A 20,820-nucleotide genomic window follows, 5' to 3' on the forward strand; every position below is an offset into this window, starting at 1 on the left:
TTGGGTTGGAAGGGACCTCGAAGACCATCTAGTTCCAACCCCCCTGCCATGGGCAGGGACACCCTCCACTACACCAGGTTGCCCAAAACCCCATCCAGCCTGGAAGCTGCTCCACTGATAAAAAAGCACTCATGATACATAAATGTGGCGAAGGAAAGACTGAAAACCAGCAGCCAACTGGTGAGGGCACCACGTGACAGGACAGAGAAGGGAGCTCTCGATTAATTTGGGAAAGGCCAGTGGCAGGATCCTGGTGCTGAGACATACCCCAGCGGTGCTGGGAAAGACGCACAGCTCCCTGAGAGAGGCAGGTTCTAAATGAGGGTGTAGAGATAGATATATGACCCTACTTTGATTGCCATGCTCCTAACTGGTTGGACACAAGACATCTACCACTAAAAAGCCAGGTAGCCACATGAAGAATGATTCCCTGTTCTTGAGATAATCAATTTGGAAAGTACTGTTACCACATGGAGTTGCTATGCCCTAGTTTAGGCAACCAGAAGATGAGCACTCTACAGGTGATCCCCTCAGCTCCTTCTACAGTTGATGTAGAGAAGCAGGCATCTCTAGAAAATGATTCCTTTCATTCAAAAAATAAGAGGAGTGAACTACTTTCTTAGGGTGTCCATTTCTCCACAACATTTGTAAGAAGTTCTGGGTGATTAGCTCAGAGGTAGACCTCTAAACTGGTGCGAGATGAACTTCACCCATAATTACCTACAAAAACAATCTACAAAAACAATCCTGCCCATAATTACCAATAATCCACCATTACAAACCATAACTATTTCCCAGTTTTTCATAAAAAGAAATGTAGCGTATTTATTGTAATGCCCAAATGCCTGCTAGACAGTATTTAAATCAGCAGGTCTTCCCCCAAACATGTATTCAATTTAGCACTGTGATGTTCGCGCATCTCTGTAATGCTGTATTTGCTGCAAAACACACTCAGATAAAAAAGAAAGCATTAATCTGTGCCGTGCAACACCGTCAAAACCCACTGACCTCACCCTTCTTCCAGTGCAACTCAAAAGCCAAAGGAAGAGGAACAAAAAGCTCCCACCAAACCTGCAGTAAAAAACATTTTCTCCTGGTGTTGCTATGGCCTTTTATAGTTCCCCATAGTGACTGACACTGCTTTTGAGAGCAAAGCAAGAGGAACATTTCTGGTTCTGTGTCACCTCAGTGTTAGTGCTCTGTTAATGTGTTTTCTCTTTCAAGTAACTACTGAATGGAGACTACGGTGCACTTGAACTCATTTCCCATCCCAAATAACAGGTAGCAAAAGGAAACCCATCCTCCCTCACTTTCTGCATGCAGAAAATAAAAGAAAAAGATCATCTGTACCCAGAAAAATTATCACAGAAAAGGACAGGGGCACCAAAGGCCTCAGCATGCTTCCATATACTTATTAGTGCTGCAGTATCAAAATAAGTTTTGCATGCAAGCAAACCCAGAATTTTATTCTGTAATATGGATAAGAAATCAGTCAGATGCAAACCTTTTTCTGGCAATCCACTGAAAGGTAAAGTTTGACTCTAAAGGCAAATGGGATAATTTCTGGCAATGCCTTTAGGATGAATCTTTTTCTCTCTGCCATAAATCAACAGTAAACTACATGCTGTTATAGTGGAAAGCTATAGCATTTTCCCACACAGGCAGGCAGTTCAGAAAAGCAACTAGGGTGTTCATTTAAGGTTTCAATGGCTTGGCATGATCTACCATGTACTTTCTTTACTGCCATAAGCCAAAGCAACATGTACAGCTTAGTATAGCTGATTAGTTATATTGTGGTGCTGTCTTAAACTGTGGTGCTATCTTCCCAGTTAATATTAAATCACTTCTTTTGAAAATAAGATTAAAACCTAATATTATTTAATGTACTTTAATTATTCTGAACAAATAACTGAGTCCTCCTTGAGTTCATATAATTAAAATTTAAGTTTATTTGGGGTTCAAAAAGGGAATAGACCTGTAAAGATTTAATTACTAAAAATATTCTTGACCACAAGGCACAATCAACTAAAAAGTGAAGGAACACAAATAGAGGCACTATGTTTTCTCATCAGGAAGATTACCTGGGGGAGAAAGTCTAGAAGCACATTTGTTTTTATACTTTTGAAAAGAATATGGGCCAGGTACAGAGGCATCTTCATCAGAAAGTTGTCCTACTACTAAAACAGTGAAAATCGTGAAATGGTATTATATTGTAGCATTACAGTATGAATTTTTTTTTGGTATTATAAATCATACACATGTACTTCTATAACAGTATATGGTATTCTATTTTAGGTAGTATACTCCAAAATATAGTTTCCTCTCCAGAAAATCTATTGGAAAAACTATTTCTCTGAGATGAAAGACCAGGTTAAAGACTACAGACAAGTTGAAGAAAAGTGAAGAAATTTTATTTGATGATACAGAGAACAAACAATTTCTCTGCTCATCTAATATTTTCTGAATTTGTGGAACCAGAGTGGGAATAACATCTCCCAGCTACATTTCTTCATTAAGAGTATTCACAGCAGCTTGGCCAGGAAACACCACCACATACCACCGCACTGTCCATGCTGTGAACGTCAGTGATAACAGCTTTCAATGAAGGCTGCTGTACCATTTAATAAAATATTCAAATTGCTGTCATTGATGTTTGCTTTTTTTTTCCACGTCCGGTAGCAGAGAACTACCAAACGAAACCAAATGTTGACGTAAATGACAGCCTTTTGGCACCCTGAAATCAAATTTACTGAAACAATGATTCATTTGTCATAATGCTTCTGAAGTCATAAATCCCACGGGAGGTAGCTGGGCAAGAGTGACAAGGGAAAATGCTTTTACAAAACACCTTTGCGCATCTAATGCCTATTTCCTTATCCCATAGGTAAAGTTTCACCAAGATGACAGGGAGAATTGTTATGTTGATGTCTTGAGAAATGCCTTTTATAGGTGGGCCTGCCAGATCACTTGTCCATCCTGAAAACCAGTTATATGGGGGGACATAAGGTACCTGTCCTAAAAGAGTGGGCTGGCAGCAAGCAAGGAGCCCTAGAAAAATTCCATCCAACCTCTGTCTCTCTCCCCCACAGTGAAACGCTCTCCCTGCTGGCAAGTCCATGAACATTTTAGCGGTGGAGATGAGGAAAGAGGAGAGTGCACAAAGGCTGTGACGTAAGGGAGGTGCAGTCCATGTGCTGTACAGATACTCAAGTTCCTCCTGCTGGTCTGCTTCCTGTGTAATCGGACACTGAGCAGAGGACTCTCTAATACACCGCATTGCTAGCGTAACGTAGGTTGTGATACCTTTGCCTGGATGTAAGGAAGAGCCCATGATCCCTGCATTCATCTGGATGAACCAGTGCTTACAGACAACCGTAACTTACAAACCCACCACCCTTCTGAATGCACAATCCATGTTTGCCGAGTCCTACAGAGCACTGATACTTATTTCAAACTATTATGTCTTTGCTAAGTTGAGAGGTCCAAGTAACATAGGCACAGATTAATGAACTTGATATACCTACCCGAACCCAGGCTGAAGCTGTGAAACTCTTGTTCTCTGCCCAATATCCACAATAAAACAAAGGACTGTTAGTTATGAAATATAAGCTCTATTTTAGCAGATTATTTCTCTCCAGTAAGTGCCGTTGTTTTCATAAACACATCATTATAGGCTGGGAACAGTCTAAAAAAGCTTATACATCATTACAATGAAACTTATTCTATTACTGCTTAGTTTAAAAGTGGTATTCAAATATGGATTGTGTGTGAATTCTGTTGTAACTGGGTAAGCCAAATGTGAATGATTAAAGTTCCTTTGGACCTGCAGCCTTCTCAAGGTGCAGTGAAATAGGCTATCATAAATATGCCTGCGGAATAATACGAAAACATTGTCTAGTCAATGTGTATTCAGCGGGAATATTGCATTCATTTTATTTTCATTTTATTAATTTTAATATGGAAATCAGAGCTTCATTACAGTGCAAGAAGAAATACATAATAATATAAAATTTCAAAGCACACAAATAAAATTATGCCTTACCAGTTTTCATTTCCCCACCGCACTCCACAAATAATATAAACAGAAGTTGTGTTTCAGGATCGGTGTGGCATAACCAATTTTGCTCAGGCGGAGAGCCAAGAAAACACAAGTTCTAATCCCTACCCTTGGGCTCTCAATTCAGCAAGGCACTTATGTCCCTATGTAACTTTAAGAAAAAGCAGTGTTGTTGAAGTCAATGAGTCTACTTCAGCATTCATGCATTTTCCAAGTGCTCTGTTCAGCTGAGGTGCTAAGCTCCTTTATATCATTTTTTTTCACTTATAGTGGGAGCAATACCTAACTGTGTCACAGTGGTGCTGTGGGGTTGCTCATCTGTATTTCTGACGAACTGCTACAGCCTTAACAGCGTGGAACAACTTTAATATGTTTACTTTTTTAACATAAATTCCATTTTACTAACATAATAACTCCTGATTTTAAGCAATGCTGAGCGCCTCTTTCTCTCTTTCACATTAGCGATATTGGAGTTATTATTACAAGAGTACAACTGAATTCCCCTCCCACCCTACCAGTCTTCGGTGAAATCACCTGAACTCTGCTATAATGCCTCCGCTGCTGTGAACACACCATTGCCGTCCTCCTACTGAGCTTGTATTTGAGGTGTTGCCCGTCTATGCAGACACAGCACCATTTTAAAGTTGGACCAAGCCTGCCTGTGCTCTATCCCTTTAGACCTTCAAGTCTCACCCTCCTGCTTTGTGCTAACTCTTGTCCCCGTTCCAGGAATTTTCCCCTTCCTGTTCTTGACATCAGTCACCTCCTTAAACCTATTCACATCACTCTTACTAGGACCATCCTTCAAAATCATCATCCTGACTGCTGTGATCCACCCCTCCAGCTCCCTCGCTTCCATCACTCTGGTGCCAGGCTCTCACTTTAGGGCTAGCCCCACACGGAGTTCCCTGGTACACCTCTGATCCTTGCCTTACCCCTGTCAGTAATGCCAATGGCAACACAGTTTTCTTGCTTCTTTTTGAAGTACTTCTCCACTTTTTCAAGCTGTCCTAATTGTGTTTATTGGCGTTTTATTCTCTCACTACCTCTGACAAATCCCTCCTTAAAACCATCCTCTCCCTTCTGACACTGACAAGGCAAAACATGACCTGAAAACTTTGTTTTTCTGTAAAATTCATTGTTATCCTATGCTTTCATTCACTCCAACTTAATTTTCACGTTTCTTCATGTCTTCGTCTTACGTGCAGCTTGCTTGTTTTGTGGGATAAGATCTGTCGTCTTGGTTGCTCATGACTGCAGCAATATCCACAATGGATCTGCAAACCACAACTAGCCTTTGTAAAGGTCTCTGGAAAGTCAACCACAATTTGTTGGGGCCAAACCACATGCTCGTCCCCTCTATTCTTCCCCAAGTGGGCATCCTCTGCTGGGCACTACCAGGAAGCCAGCAGTTACCATGCGGTGCTTTGAGGAAATGTTACCATCCTGTGATCTCAGGGTTCAATATTTTATAGACACTGAGGATCATCAGCAGGTTACTCCTCAGTGTCGGTCGGATATTGTTATAAAACACAAAGCCTTCCAGAAACCTTCAGATCTGTAACTAGATGTAGAAGCCTGTAATGTTTGAGAAGCAAGGCTGGAATTGATTCAAACACATCCTAATGATGGCAACAACAGAAGAGTCCTGCCTAATTTTTTTTCAAAAATTGCTTTGTTCTATATGCTTTCAGAGTTCAAAGCACTGCAAACCTGCTTTCAAAATATTGCTCTTCATCATATGATTGTAAATGATGTTAGCTACATATTTCAGTTTTGCACCAGAAGTGGCAAATCACTGTCAATAGAATCAAGACCCGCTTTGCATATAAATCCTGGACTTGTTTCACAGTTTCCCAGAAGGGTAGTCTTACATCTACTTGGAAGTCATTTTCTTTCAGACATCTGGCCTCATTATTGCAGCTGGCCTGCTATCTATGTTCTGGTGAATCCAAAACTGGCTTTGATGTCCCTCTGTTTGAGAGAACCTTACGTTTAATTATGAGTGTTTAGACTTAATTTAAGAAATTAAGGTAGACTGACTATAGCCCCCCAGTCCTACAATGCTGACAGCACTAGGGCTTGGAGGGTGGTTCAGGCGGAACTAAGGGACCAGCTGAGCAATCTGCTATACTGTGATCTGAACCCACGTACTTCCATTGATTTCCTGGAAGTTTCACTAGCATATAATCAGCACAGGAAAGCAAAACTCAAAATCATTGGCTTTTCTATGACCCAGAAGACTCTGAGATAACACACAAGATGCAGCTGCTACACATAGACATGGCTTGCATTCATGCCTTACTGTGTATAAACCGAAAAAGATAACCAGCTTCCAACTTTTAGCACACTTTCCAGTATAAGCTCACTACATCCACTTCATTACAAAACTTCCACCTAACACTAACAAGCATCCGTACACAGGCTTGCGTACCTCTATACACCTGGAGTAGCAGCAGAGCACAAGAGCTTTTAAAGCATTACTTCACTGTAGTGATAAAAATATTTCAGCCACTGGCAGGTATTGGGCCAGCGGTTCAGGATCGCTGTTTCTTCTAGAAATAAGAAAAGATTCAGATCCTGGGCTGCATTAGGGAAAGTGTTGTCAGCAGGTAGTGGGAGGTGATCCTTCCCCTCAGCCTCACACTGGTGAGACACAGCTGGTGTGCTGGCTCCAGTGCTGGGCTCCCCAGTGCAAGAAGGACGTGGACTTACTGCAGTAAAGTACAGAAGAGAGCCACAAAGATGATGAAGGGCTTGGATCATCTGTCATATGAGGAGAGGCTGAGCACAGCACCATATCAGGCATTTCCTCAGAAACAAATCACAGCATTTCAGCTATCGAAAGATTTCTAAGGTTTCTTATCTCAGACCAACCTTAGCATTGCATTCCTAAACAAACTCCTCTCAGAAAAACACAGACACCAGAAATGGAAAGGAGACAGGACCCCACTAACCTCTAAATTTCTAAACAATTCTTGCAAAATTCACTTTTCCACTGTGAGGTTGGGCATGAGACAGAAGTGAGTCATAAAGGTTTAAGCATTACAGTGTCAAATTGCATTTCTACTATTTTTCACCTTCCATCAGGTTGGACTTTATTCCTAGTTTACTGGGCTCTCCTAGCCAATAGACAATAAATATGTTTGCTCATGCTCATAGAGATCAGTCCAACTCTCTCTCACATGCGGGACTCATTGGGTCAAGTCTTCAAAGCATATAGAACTTAGTGCATTAAATAACATATTATCCAAGCTCTTCCAGTTCTGGGAACAAGAATAGCATCTCAGCACAGCCCTCCATCTTCAGTTTTATCTTTGATGCCTCAGTTATTCTGTAATAACACTGCTTGCATGGGGTTTTTTCCCCTCTTTTCCATACAGTCCACTCCTGTGCAATCAATATCCTCCAAGAGTGAATCCTAGTCCATCACCCAAACTCTGACAAATCTACCAGGGAAGCAGAGGACAAAGTAGAAAATAAAAAGTGAGGTCCTAGATGCCTCTAAAGAGTTGAGTTTGAAAACTCATGAGTGGAGAGGACTTTTCACGCTTCATGAAAAAATAGGGCAGACAATACAGTAGAGCATTACTTCAGCCTGAAAGCAGGTAAAACAGTCTTCCAACACTATAAAAATCTATGAAAAGCTGAAGGAGCAGTAGTTAACAGAGATGAACACCACAGGAACAGCTTTACAATAAAATATGCTCCATCAAACTCCTCCTTCATCACTACACAGTGGTTTCAATCTTCTTTTCTTACTAAAGCCACCCTATGACACTTCATGAGCCCTAAATGCAGTTCTCTAACCACATACAAAACCAGTAGCTGCCTTGGTACAAGCAGTTGGAGACTGCAAGGAGACCTGCAGAGCTCTGTCTTCCCACACACATCACCAACTGACCGGACGGCCTCAGCAGCACAGCAGTAATGGTTTTACCAACTTTTTATGTAAATTTTATTAAAACTTTAATTCATAGAGTTGCACAAAAGTTCTGTACTGGATGTACAATTGCCTATTCACCAACTTTAAATCTTGGTCTGTTAAACACAAAATTAAGAACATAAGAATATGGTCATAGCCCATAAAACGAGCAGTCTTGATTATGATTATATTTTTTAATTATATTCCTTTTAAATATTTCAGTTAACATCTACAATACTTCTATGAAATATTTATGATAATTTACATACATCAGTTTGAGTCCCAGTTTTCGAGATTGGCCCCAGGATAGGCGTACACAGCACCCTGATGATTGTAAATGCCTGGCATTTTCCATTTGTTACTGAAGAGTCTTTGGGTAGATTTTTTGCTGTATTTTTCAAAAATCCCATGTGCATAGAACATCCCATTGCATTAGCCCCATGAGGGCTCAAGGGCTCATGGCATTTTGTCTGCAGTGCTAAGTTTTGAAAGTTCTTCACATCTGTAGGCAATGATTCTGTTTCTAGGTGAACTCTGCTTCATGCATCATTCAAACAGCTCACGCGCTACCATACAATGGCAAGGAGACTTCCATGTAAGAATAACTGATAGAAACCTTTCATATAAAAGAGTAACTGGTACCTGAGAGAAAACTATGAACAACTTATTAATCTCTACAACACACTGCATTTGCAGAAAAAAATTAAAAATTGATGATGGAAAAGAAAGCTTCATTTCAGCAGTCGTCAGTGAGCAAACTTTCTGCCACCTTCAACTGAGACAGTAGAGCGGGCAATTAGTCCTCAGGCTGGCAAACAGGTTCCTGTGCTGAACAAAGAGAAGTCATCACTCATCACAACTCTTCATGGGCTAAAAACCAAGCAAAGTGTTTGCAGAACTGAAGTATAATGTCCTTAATGAATTCATTCCCTTTGCTACTAAAAAATAATTAAGACAAACAATTAAGCCATTTCCATTTTAAAATTAATACTGACTATGTAAGAAGTGGATGGTTTTCACAAGTAATTTTCTAAATTTTTACAAGTGCTCTTTATATAAGTCAAAACCAAATATAAATGAGCTACCATGCAAAGGTAGAGAACAGATGTTACAAGCAGTAATTCTCCTTTCTTATCAAGATCACAGTAAAACCTTATTTATAAGCAAAGATAATCTGTACAGAAACTCTACTGTATGCTTGAAATAATTAAAAAATTTGCCTACAACTGTAAACCCAAGTTTTCTAACAATTCTAGAACAGAAAAGTAACAGGACACTACACAAGTACTCATAATGTTGAGATAATACTGTCCATTTCCAGAACATGTTCACGTTGCATTTTCAAATGTTTGTGAAAATGAAACATCATATCTGCTGAAACACTCAGGCATAAGAAATGAAATTCCATGTTGTTTTTTAAGTCTGAAAATGCAGATTCTGCTGTGATTAAATGGAGGTGTTTCTAAAGATAGATCAAATGAGATAAGACCCCAAGTAGAGAGTTTCATGTATTCCTCAATATTTTTTTAACGTCATCATATAGATACTGTGGATATTATCTTCCTCTAATAATAACAACAGAATATGGGGCACTTATAATTCCCAAAGTAGTATCTTTGCAAGTAATATATTACAATTGCTAATTTTTTAAATAAATTGCTGATCTCTTCTCCCTGGTATCCAGTGATAGGACACGTGGGTATGGTTCAAAGCTGCTCCAGGGAAGGTTTAGACTGGACGTGAGGAAGCATTTCTTTACCAAGAGGGTGGTCAAACACTGGAACAGGCTTTCTAGAGAGGTGGTCAATGCCCCAAGCCTGCCAGTGTTTAAGAGGTATTTGAACAATGCGCTTAATACCATGCATTAACTTGGTCAGCCCTGAATTGGTCAGGCAGTTGGACTAGATGATCGTTGCCAGTTTCTTCCAACTGAAATACTTCTGTTCTATTCTATTCTATTCTGTTCTATTCTATTATATCAAAATTGGCTATCTCTAATTAGAACATCTATTAAACTATCATGGCTGGATCATGTGGTTTATTCTGTTTAATCTTACACTGACTTGATGAAAATGAGAACATTTCAGGAATATCCCTACTGTTGGCTGTAACACACCTCCGTTTACAAGCCACAGGTAATTGTTTCTAACTGCTGCTGGGTTTCATCACATGTATTTCATAGAGAAATGATTGAAAAGTTAGCCCGATCAGACTAAAATATGTGAAACCATGGCACTACTACTTAGATTCAATGTACAGTGGAAAATGACAGATAGAGAATAAAGCTGATGGGAGTCATTTACCCAAATCCATTTTCTTTCCAAAGTAGAGGGTCACCAGAGCATCCACTCGCAATCAAGAGCAAGCTAGGAGGTATGCATGTTTATGCCCTTTAGCTGTTTGCATCAGGTATTTTTGATTACAGAAAGATATGTGGTTCATTGGAGAAAACATTTTTCATTGACAAATGCATACTAATCTATGAAGGGACATGAGCAGGTATTACTCCTCAATGAAGCAAAAAGAAGTTATTGGCATGTAACATCTCCAAGTATGTGATACTTCAGTTAGGATACTTCATTTACATACTTCAGTTAAGACAAATGGCAAGACTATCACCTGAAAAACAATTTTAAAGATTTTAGCTTGTCTTAGATAAGCATCTTAAGTTTCTCAGCTCCCAACACATTCTCCATGTTAGTTACAGAGTAAGTATCCACAGACGCTTCACAAACCATGTGGTAACCTAGGGTCAGGAGAGGAAGAAGTGTGTACTAGCAACCAGTAATGAGCAAGAAGGCTCTCTGACAGGCCACAAGATATGGAAGACCATGCCTGTACCTTGAGTGTGTCACATACATGTGTATAGGTGCTGGAATCCAGTAATAATCACACACTATAATTCATATATTCACATTCATAATCCCTCCTTTGCTCCTGAGCTCCAAATGAGCACAACATTTTTACTGGCATTACTAGCAAGTTGTCCCCTTGACACTAAGTTCATCCTCATCTGTATTTTATTCTTCACAGTGTTTAGGGAATAACATGAATCTGTTACTAAAAAGTGAAAATAGGCATATGGGAAAACACAACTTTCCCATTGCTTCTATGAGCCATGTGGCATGCCTGCTGGGTGGCTTGACAGAAATCCAGAGATGTTTCTGATGCTTAGACATATCTTTTGTGAAAAGCATGCTTAAAAAAAGTACTGCAGGACTAGTGATTTGGAGATTTTCCCCAAGTGCTCAATTTCTGATAGACATTACATGACAAACAACTTCTCTGTTAACCTTTCTGCAGATAACCCATTCAGTTGTTTTGTTCATTCCAAGAAGTATTAGCTGATTTAATATATCACCTTTCTTATTTGAACTTACTTCAAAGCCCTGTGTGTCAGCAGATCTAGCAGTTGCATCGGCTGAAACATGCTTAGCGTTTACTTGAAGTACTAAATTGTGCTTCAGCCCTAATAGCATGTTAATATGAGCCCAAATTAGGCACGCTTAACCTGTAACTGCATTGAAACAAGGGCCTTTGTATCACGTGAGTAAGCTAAACATCCTGAACCTGGTACCTCACAGATTCATGGCACTGTACAAGTTAGGAACCAGCTTTTGCAGAGCTCCATCCTTCGTTAGAATATGAGTCAGTAAGATGGAAAAGCTCTCTTCTTGCCATCAATGAACAGCTGAAGATACTCCAGAAGCTCATGCCCATAAATACATCAAAGAAACTAAAGATGCTCTGCCAGTGTGATTGCAGAGCCCCAAATCGCAGCATCGTCCAAGCAGGTTAGAGATGACACAGCACAAGTTCAGAGTGGTACAAGATTGTCAGCAGCCTAAGGGCCTATAAAGACTTAGCAGGATTTAAAGGAGAGAAAAACAATGGGGAGATTTGTCCTCTTCCTTTGCTAAAAGCAAGAAGCTTGAGCATCAAAAGAAGCTAATCTCTGTGGAGGTCAAAGGATCCCAAAGCTTCCTTGCCAGCAGATAGAGTAAAGCCAGCAACAGAAGACAGAGTGAGGGGAAAGGAGGAGATCATCCTGATTTAGAGAGGTGATTGCTTCCTTTTTGACCAATTTCTGTATGCCTGCTGGCTTCTCCTTTCCCCAGAGTGAAATTCAGGCAGAAAAAGAGAGAGACTCAGTGCTTTCCTCTCTTCTTCCTCAATATTAAAAAGGAGTAAGCCCTGACAGCATTTTCTTCTCTTCATCTAAGAATCCAGCACAAACTAAATGAGCAGTAGGTTCCCTCCGTACGCAACTCGGCAGGTCCTGTGTGGGGAGGGTGCTAATGAGGAGGGGAGCACACCGCAGCGTTCTGCACAACCCGCACGTGCGGTGGCCTCCTAGGGAATGCTAATTGTCATGCAGCCAGCCAGTCTCCTCTACCCACCCCCAACACAAAAGATGATGCAATGCCACTGCCACTGCCACACAAGGTCAGCATCCATGTGACATACTACCAAAAAGAGCTTGTTGCTGCTTTTCACAATCAGCTGCAATGGAGCATAGGACATTAGCCCTTCATCTACTGAGAAGCATTATTGTATAAAGCTAGCAGATATTTCTGCCTCTCGCAGAATGAAAATCATGGGAAACGTAACGTCCCCTGGGCGTTCAGAATAGAAATGTAGTTTCCAGATAACGTGACCGGTGCTAGAGCTTAATAACTGAACAAATATCCTTCTATCTTTAGGTTTCTAAGTCATATCCAGCCTGGAATGAGAGCAGCTGTAAATTATTACCATGTATGATTGTGCCATGGGCTATCCCTTATGAACAGTTAGTCTCAAAGCATTTCTGTTTGTCAACATTACCCAGGATAATAGTCACTGGTGACTTTCCCAAGCTGAAAAAGGAAAAGAGCTCATAGGGTTTAGAATCACGTATATTTTTACAACACAAAAGATACAGTTAGATCCTTCCTTCCAAACAACAAGCCTAATGCTCTCTTCAGAGATAAATCCACTAATGCAAGGGTTTCATTCTCTGTCAGTTTTGTACAGCAACTGTCATCCTCTCCCAGTTATGTGGAAAATGAATAAAGCCCAAACAGTCTTTCATGCTCTATTCAGTGGTATTTTGGAATTTCCTTCTCCCTTCCAGTGCCAGATCCAAGTCACAAACTGCACAGTGATAAAAGGTCACTGACTACCTGCCCCAGTCTGCACTACCGACCACACGTTGTTCATATGATGAATAATGTAATGAAGAGTACTCTGCTTTAGCACATCTGACCTCGCCAAGCAGAGGCAGCCTTCAGAAGCACACAGCACGTCCACAGAGTGATGTGGAATGCCCATGAAAAGACATGTTCTCCAAGAATACGAGGGGAAGTTTGTAAAAGTTCACAGAGCATGTAGCATTGCCAATTTCTACAGTGGCTTCTGGATGGAGCTGTCAGCAGCCTTTCATCACCATAGGTGTCCTTCGGTTCAGGTTCTCTGTACACAGCTACACCCCTACTTTCAGGCAGGCCATTATTTTGAAACCACAGACTCTTGCAGCTTAAAGAGTCTTTGCTTCTTTGAATAATATTTTTTTCTTTTGCTGTGCTGCCATCCAAAAACAAATTTTTCCACACACAAAAGCTTGATCTCTAGGGACAACATGAATTCAGTGTTCCAAATAGTAAGCTCCCTAAATTAAAGACTTTGTTTTTAGCTTTAAAAATAACTGCAAAGTTCATCTTTCTAAGCTCTGCATTCAACGTTGGGAAGCATACTGAAAGAGGATCAATGCCTTCTTTTTCCTACTCATACAAGTCTTACTACAAATACCTAACCAGACAGAATTTCTATAAGGTGACGTACTGGTGTAGGTTGGCATCAAAAAGTTGACTCAAGCACAGTTTTTCAGGAGGATAAAAATTCAGTCACTTAGAAAGCTGGATGTTTTTTCCACTTAGTACCACAAAAATGCTGGTCTGTCCTGCATTAGCTTTGAGATATTAGAGGCAGAATCTTCAGTAAAATGTGCTTTGGTAGCAAATACAAGGCAAAAATTGGTCTCCTCAAATTTGACTTTGAATGATGAGGTTCTCACTAGATTAGAGATCCGTATCAACCGGACCCTTTTCTATATCCAGTCAACCCAGGACATCTGCACTCAAACTTCAAGATTGACAAAGATGCCAGCAATGTCAAAGTCTCTGATGCATACCTCTAATTCTGAGTAACTGAACTCTCATGTTCTTATTCTATTAGACTAACCAGAGTATTAGTTCATTTTAAGTACCACGATGCTTTGTTTAAGATAACAGGCGGTAGAGTCTCATTCAAATTACTGTTCTGGTTTGAATACCTGTTAAAACTATTCAATTTGTTTTACAAACTCATCACAGTGGATCTTCTTACAAACTTTTAAATTATTTTAATGGTTTCTGTACAGTTATGTCAGCTTATGAAGTGTTAATCAGTAGCCATTATCCATTTTATGTATTTGTGACACAGCCTAATAAAGCAAATGTGGAGTCCAATGCCATTTCATCCTTTAACATTTATTGGCATGTTTGCATTGATTTTGTTAAAAATTCTCAATTAAAGCAACATAATGTGACATTTCCAATATGATTCAAAAGCAACATTTTCACATTTCCAATATGGTGAAGAACTTCTATGAAAGGCCTTGATGAAAGATTAAGACCAACTCCAAAGTGACACTGGAGATCAGCTCTCAAACAGATAAATCAAGACATGTTTTACTAGCTGCTGTGTGATATGAAGTATTTGATGTACTTTATAAATACGTTGCAGCTGGATGTTCCATTTCCCAGGAAGACTGAAATTACATTTTTGTAACTCTCTGTAAGTTTTGTGCCTTTGCTGATGGGTAGAAGTATAAGCTGTGCTCTTTCTTCAGTGTAAGCAGTGTATAGAAAAAGGCTATTTAAGTGTCTGCGGATGGCTGTTTAATACTTCAGATGTGCTGTCAAGCCTAGACCGTGAAGATGATTACCCATAACACTTTGAATAATGATTGATCTTAAAAGTTTTCCTTTTGCTATGTTACGATGCAGTGGATGCACCACTTCTTGCTCCAGTTATTTTGAGATGGCTGCTATTTCATTGGCTTCAGTGTGGCAGCGGGAACATGACTTTTTATAGACTACCTTAATGCTAGCAAACATGGCTTAGGGAGCAAAACAGAAAAGTTGTTGAACTTCAATGCTTTTACATTTGACAATAAAAAAGGTGATCTGAAAAACTTTTACAAAGCTAGCATTCTACTCTGAGAGCAGACCTGATTTCCCAGTGTTTTCCATCACTTTCACACTGGCATAGATCTGATTTCAAATTAGTTACAGAGATTTGTAAGTGATGGAATGCTCTGGGGAAATCAGGACCAGTGCTTTTAGCAATGATAAGCTAAATTTAAGAGAAGATTAAATTATTTTGCAGCGAGGTAAGAAAACCAGTGAGGAAAAAAAAAATCCATGGATGGGAAAAAAAAAAGGGAGAAAATACTGTCTATCACAAAGGCACAAGTAAATTTAGTTAAAAAATCAACTGTTTCATGGCGTGTGGGAGTCTTCTCCAGATTCCAAAGAACTGCCAATTCCTATTTCCTCCCTTCAGTGCTGTACATACTCAATATACCAAATAACTATTGGTCTGATTTTGCAACATGTGTTGTCTCTGGCCAGTGGCATCAGAGATGATGCCGGAAATATTCTGAGAGATCCTTTGCTCAAGAATTTACTTCCTTAAATATCTGAGCCTGATTCTTCACAGCTGTGCCAAGTGGCTTAAAACTCCCTAAGGTTGCAGTGAGCACTTTCCTTACACTTACACCACTAGTGTTGTGGGGTTCCCGTGGCCCCAGAAACTTGCTGTGCCCAGCCACCATTTCCTCCGCCCTCACCCCAGTTTTATAATCCAACCTGGAGGACGCCCTGGGCTTTGAATCGCAATGCAGCCACCATGACAACCTCTGGTTTTTACCTGCTTTCTGAAATCACCAGGGAAAGTACGAACTACGAGACAGTGGGGAGTAAGGATCTTGGCTTCCCGTTCGTAACAGCAAATGGAGGAATTTTGCTTCAGCCCACGGTTTGGGTGATTTTCCTCTGCTTATTTCCAGCCCATTTTGAACCCCTTAAGGCTGCTAAAACGGGACCCCTACTTTCTTTCAACTCCTGAAGCCCCTTGAGTAACCTGACTGCCAGCAAAATATTTTACTTTTATTGACTTCTTTGTACTGTACTTGAGAGCTTTGAAGCAGAAAGGTGCTGTTTCAACTGTCTCTGAGAACAGCCTTGGTAAAATTAGCTGACTGACTTACACTGTAAAATAATGTTACCTTCAGGGCCATCACATACGCTGAGAAAACTTGAGGGACCAGCTCTCCTGATAAAATAGATTCCTATTTCAAAGCAAAATATTGATATTCAAATAGCTACATTGAGAAGGCACCACACACATTAGAGATGTGCTCTTTTTTTCTGGCCACCTTTCAGAATGAGAAAGTAAGTGTGTGTTATAACAGCTGACAATTCAAAGCTTGAACATTGGAAAGCAAAGCCTTGTTTACAGAGCTCTTCCTGGATGTCTTAATAAAAATACTTGAAGCTTTCACTTTATATGCACCACGTGGATTCGAGTACAGCGATAAGGCAGAGTGCATTGAAAGCTGAGAACGCAATAGAAACTGAAATCTGCTAATCTTATATTTTAGTAGAAAATAAAAAGTCACACGTAAACAGGCTCTTAGTTTTCAAGGACTGAAGTAGAGACAGACGCGAAAGTATTGAAACTTTGCACGGCTCTGAACTTTTATCTCTGTAATTTACATAAAGAAGTACATAAAGCATTTAACTAAAATCTACAAAGTTTAAGCAAACATAAGAATCAGAAGAGTAAAAGCAGGACGGTCCATGAAACAGCACTCTACAGACATTCATCCACATGATACAGGTTGCAATCGGTGACCTTCATTAACATCATTGTTGATAAGAATCCTTTAACATATTTTTCTTCTTAAGTAGTATTTTTACACATTTAAAAGCCTATCAGATCAGTCTGGTGTCAGATCTATTATAACATCAGAATTCTAATATGAATAAATTATCCAGATATGCCTTTACTGAATACTCTCTTAAAAAGAAAAAAAAAAAGCAATAAACAACTAGATGCAAACCCAGCCAAGGTGACAACAAATGACTTGAAAATCAAGGTTGAAAAATTTAAATACAGTTAGTACAGAGAAAGCCAATGTGTAAAAATACATGTAAAAGTTCTCTTATTTAGACTAATCTTGATCTTAATTCACCTTGTTTGCTTTCTTATCTTAAAGGTCAGTGTTGTTTTTTTCCAGTGCTAGGATGCATTCATTGGGTAAAATATGCGAAACCTGAATATATAAATATTTTTTTGACTACAGGGTTTCAGGGCTTTCGATTACCTTATTATCTGCAGTGGTTGGAACTTGCTTTTTTTTTTTTTTCCAAAATAATTATGATCAACTTGTTTGCCTTACATCTGTAGGGAAATCCTACATACTCAGTAAAGAATTTATGCTGCAGCATCAGCAGATACTTAAAATTTCAAGGCAAATGTACAGTGCATCACTCAACCAACTTTGTCAACTGTGGACAAATTTGATTCGTGTGTTGTAATAAGTAGCATGTAATTTATGACTGCATAGACTGGAAATCCGTTCCTTTGTGAGCTTACAAATGCTAGTTGCAATTGAAAATATCTATTTTTGTGAGTTACAGTGGTACATAAAGTTAACATTGGCAAACTTCATATTTACTTTTATTTATATTCTAACATAGGCACCAAGAAATTAGTTTGGAGGTTTTAGGGTGATTCACTGCTGGGTAATTATTCATAATTCATAATACTGCCAAATAACAGAATAGTACTTGGGCATGAGATAGATACACTAGCAGTTCTCTCATGGACAGCTTATACTTTCTCTAGCTGTCCCACTCTGGTGTTATCAGTATGGGAAATATCTACCGTTAGTGAAATTTAAAGACTCAGTTTGCTTTCATAGAGGTTTATGCACATACCAGAGCTTCATCAGAGCACCGTACACCTAAGTGCAGCATCCTTTCTGCATGACTCCCAGAACAAAGCATGCATTTCCATGACAAAGGTGAATCCAGCATCAGAAACACTAGGAAACATAGTCCACTCCAAACACATTCACTAAATCTTATTTAAATATAGCAAAAGAAGCAAAACTGTTCTTTCTAAAGCTGTAGACAGCGTGGATTCTCTGGAAAACTTGTTATACCTATTTGACCTGTTTGGTGCTAGGATAACAGCACTGTCCAACTACAACCCAAATGTTTGCTCCTAAGGAACTCTGATAATACAATGTACCACAAGTCTGCTAGCCTGTAATCTAAAAAATTAAATCACCCCCACATCTGTCAGTTAACTAGTCTCCCAATGAAACAAATGCCAGCAACACATTGCTAGATAGTTTTATTCTTCAGCAAAACAAAAAGGGTGGTTCTATTGAATAGACTCTCTGTTCTCATATTAGCAAGTACCAACAAATGCTCTATTACCTGCTAACATACATTTCATTCAAATGCACTTGAATATTTACTCGTATCATCATTCTTTTAAACACAAGCAATATTATTTATCTCAATTCAACTTTGGATGCAATATAAAGCAGATTTTCCAGTTGTGAAGAAAACTGGAATTGAGTGCATGCTACATGTGGTCTAACCAGCATTTACCCACAAAAACAATTCTTCATTTTAGAAATTTTCTTCTAAACAGAGCTAATCCAATGAGCAACAAAGATGCAAATACATGTAATGTGAAAAAATATTACTCCAATTACAGCAGTAAAACACATACCAGTCTTAAAACACTTTGAGAAATAAAACATCGTATTTCTGAGCGGCAAACACAGAGGTATGTTAAGTGAATAATAAAAACACACTTGTGCGTACTAATTGGATAATGACATATCTTGCTTTGACTGTCAGTTACCACTGTGCCTTTAAAAGTTCCTTTTGTTAAGCATGTAATTTCACTGTTAAAAATGAATAAAAACCTATGCAACTGCCTCAAGACAGCCTTAGATATGGTACAGATCTAACTTCAATGTTACTTGGAAAATAATCCCCATTGTAAGTCTTTGCACTTTACATTCCCATTTATATCTGCCTAGGGTATGTTCTGGTTTGGATTTTTTAAAACTTTTCTGAAGCCTTGGGAAAGTTTCTAAGGAGAACAGTACATCTAGTATTAATTCATCCCTTATTTCAGTTAAAAAGAGTGGGGTTTGCAGAGCCTGGATTACAAATCCTTTCACTGTAAGAAAGCCCTGTGCAAAGCTGCTTCTGATTTGCCACCAGGACACGGTCTGTCCTCTAGTCCTCCCTGCACCTGAAATCCACAAGTAATGGCACAGGTTTGACCTGCTATCACATCTCACGCTGCATCTCCCCAAGCACTCTGACGAGTGGCTTTAGTATTAGTACTGCCACCCAGGCAGGGAGACTGGTCAAAATTAAACTAAATCCTGAAGCAATCTCTCACCTCGGTGTTGGTGAGACTGATCAAGTCTGCATCTTACAAGTAAACAGACCCCAAATCAGCGTTTTTGTACGCCCGTGTCTGCATGCAATTTTTTTTATCACCACTCAGAGCTCAAGACTATCAAAGCTATCAACAATTTAAAAGCATACACTGGTGGAGAGGAGGGGAGGGAGGTAATTTCAGGTACTCAGACTGAAGTTTACCCTCCACTCCCTGCGAGCTGAGGCAAAGAAAAAGAGTCACTGCAGGCAGGACGTGCTCCCAGACTTTTCTGCCAGCCTCTTGCCTTTGCTGACACAACCTATCTGGGGAGCATCCTCCACCCATACTGAGACCTTTAGCATCGAGTCACAAAGCACAGATGTGGCAATAAGGTACGCCCCAAAACACCAACAAGCACCAGCGCCGGATCAAACCTCCAAAGGATCGCCCGGCTAGTTAGAAAAAAACACCAAACCCTGAGGCAACATTTCCAAGAGCACCTTGCAGTGCACATGGAAACCCTCGCTCCTTGCCCCTCACGTCCTCCTCCAGCCCCTGCTCAGCTCCAAAGTGACTGAGCCCACACCGTCCTCCCCGGGGGCTGGGAGCCTGTTTCCCCACCGGCGCTTGGAAAATCCCCAGCCAAGTTCGCCCACCACGCTCTCCGCAGCCCCGCTGCACGCCTTTAACCTTACCCCAAAGAGAGGGCAGGCAGCCTACCTCCCCGTGCTCGGCAGTCCGGTTGCGTGCAGGGCGCAGAGTGATGGAGAGCGGGGAACTCTTCAGTGATAATCAGCGCTGAGAGGCTGCTCCTGTGAATAGTGTACATCCTGTAGCAGCAGGCTCTGTTTCTAGCAGCTGGCAGCAGCCTTCGCAGGAGCAGTGATGAGCACAGCTTGAGATCTTCCACAATTAACCAAATATTGTATAGCAGCAACAAATCAACAACTAAAACCCGGCTCGCAAATAAAAGCAAAGTACAATTTCAGATGGGAGCTGAAAGCTTAAGTCACCGAATGCTACATTTCTTCTTCAAGATTATTCCAGCAAGCTCCTTCTGCTATTTTTACTGTACCATAATGCACTAGGTCTGGCTTTTACCCTATTGAAAGAACATGAATATATTATTATCCACACAAAAGAGCAGGTTATTGTTTATGAATTACCAGCCTTCCCAGCAACAAAGGCTATTTTCATAAGAAAACTCAATTTCATTTTAGCTCCAATTTGATTACCAGCTGAAGAAAAGCAGCCCTGCGCCTAAACCTCAAAGGATTTTTATTCATACCATTGAATGGGCTTTATTGCTTCCTTTTCAAAACTGATGTAGAAAGCT

General features: G+C 40.0%; 1 long non-coding RNA gene across 1 annotated transcript in view; it reads right to left on the reverse strand.

Moving 5' to 3' along the window:
* Positions 1-20,558, reverse strand: part of LOC142599459 (uncharacterized) — a 425,989-nt gene extending 405,431 nt beyond the window's left edge. The window contains exon 1 of the long non-coding RNA XR_012833022.1: positions 20,205-20,558. This is a non-coding gene — a long non-coding RNA (uncharacterized LOC142599459). The remainder of the gene's footprint in view (positions 1-20,204) is intronic.
* Positions 20,559-20,820: the final 262 nt, after the last annotated feature.

The sequence above is a fragment of the Balearica regulorum genome, chromosome 1, assembly GCF_011004875.1.
Source record: "Balearica regulorum gibbericeps isolate bBalReg1 chromosome 1, bBalReg1.pri, whole genome shotgun sequence".
Lineage (NCBI taxonomy): Eukaryota > Metazoa > Chordata > Aves > Gruiformes > Gruidae > Balearica > Balearica regulorum.